General features: G+C 42.7%; 1 protein-coding gene across 5 annotated transcripts in view; it reads right to left on the bottom strand.

The window, feature by feature from the left end:
- The window catches only part of LIMCH1 (LIM and calponin homology domains 1), a 359,691-nt gene that overhangs the window by 109,890 nt on the left and 248,144 nt on the right, over window positions 1-1,657 (bottom strand). The gene's annotated exons all lie outside the window — the stretch shown is intronic.

Here is a 1,657-nt window from a genome sequence, read left to right as displayed (position 1 = left end):
GTACACTGTACCCCATGATAGTATTAATGTACACTGCTATGATTTAATAAAAAAAATTAAAAAAAAAAGAATAAACAAATGGTCTGGAAGGGACTGCATATTACAGGTCTTCCTTTTGGAATTCCCGGTATTAGTCAAGAGGTTTATCGGTTACAAGTCTCTAATGGTCCTCTTTCTAGAAGACTTCCAAAGATTCTAACTCGCCCCACTGGTTAGTGAAAACTATAGGACAGGGAATGTCAGCTCCAGGAGCCAGGCTGATGTGAGTCCATCTGAATGCAATTCAACACATTGAACAGAATACATAGTGTTTCCCAATTACTCAGTGTGCACACACGACTTTAAGATGACCCCCAAGAATCCTGCCACCTGATGCACACATCTTGTGTCATTTGGTCCCCTTGAGTGCAAGTGACATCTGTGAATATGATGAAACATCACTCTGTGGTTGTGTCACTAATGAGTTGGCTTTGCGTTAACCAAAAAAAAAAAAAAAAAAAATGATTACCTGACTTAATCAGAGGAACTTTTACAAGAAGGTAAAGTCAGAACTGCTGACCACAAGTTCCATGGCTGTAAGGAGACGAATTCTGTTACCAACCATATGAGCTTTGAAGAAGCTTGAAAGATGCTGAGATAAAATCTGAGCCTCCACTAACACCTTGATTTCCATCCTGTGAAACCTTGAGCTAGCAACCCAGTTACGCCATGACCAGACTTCCGACACACGTAAGATGTTAGATAATAATAAATGGGCGACATTTTAAAGTGCTAGGCTTGTGATAATTTTTAATGCAGTAATAAAAATTTAATACATTCAGGCTCAAAAGAACAGCAAGAGCAATAGCAATGAATGCTAACCTTTCTAGAGCCATTATCATTCACCCTGCACAATATCAGCTCATTTAATTCCTGCACAATCTTAGGAGCAACATTTACAGATGAGCAATGTGAGACACAGAACAATTCAACACATGGTCCAAGATCACATAGCCCCAAAGGATGGAAGTGCAAAGAAAAAAATAATGAGCATCCACACAGCATAAAATCTGAGGCTGGTCCAAAAGATGAGGCTCTGCAGAGGGCCGGCTGCAGGATGCCACGGGGGGCTGTTCCCAGAGTGAAATCCCAGACGCACGGTGGGAGGAGATTGTTGGGGGTGAGGTCAGGAAGAGGGAGACAGTGTGAAGGAAAGATTTAAAGGGAATGAGACCAGGAGACCAATAAGCAGATACTGCAGTCTCACTTCCCCCCCACTGAGGATGCCTTCATCCCAGACTGGTTTCCTTCCTGTGGAAGGCTCTGGTCTTTTTCAGCAGACAAGAAGTACCATCATTCACCAGCCCCCCTGCAGGCCGCCAAGGAGCTGGGCACACCAAGTCTGACGTCCCCCAGTCCCCTACTGGTCCCTCTGTTCCTCTCCACATTGTAAAATTGTAAGTGCCCTCCAGCCCCCTCAGTTTTGCAGTTTTCTGCATTCTCAGCAATATATTTTTCAGTGATTAACTTTGTTGTAGGGAAAAAAATGCAAGGAAAGCAAGAAAAGAAAAAGGGGGTGATGTCGAGTCCTTCCTCACGGGTCAGGTTTACTACTCGTATGTTGATCGTCCTGTTGCTAAATTTAAATAGAACTTCTTTCCTTCTAAAAAAAAAAAAA

This window comes from Otolemur garnettii, unplaced genomic scaffold, assembly GCF_000181295.1.
Source record: "Otolemur garnettii isolate 467f Iridium unplaced genomic scaffold, OtoGar3 scaffold00181, whole genome shotgun sequence".
NCBI lineage: Eukaryota > Metazoa > Chordata > Mammalia > Primates > Galagidae > Otolemur > Otolemur garnettii.
This window is presented reverse-complemented; position numbering and strand designations above follow the sequence as displayed.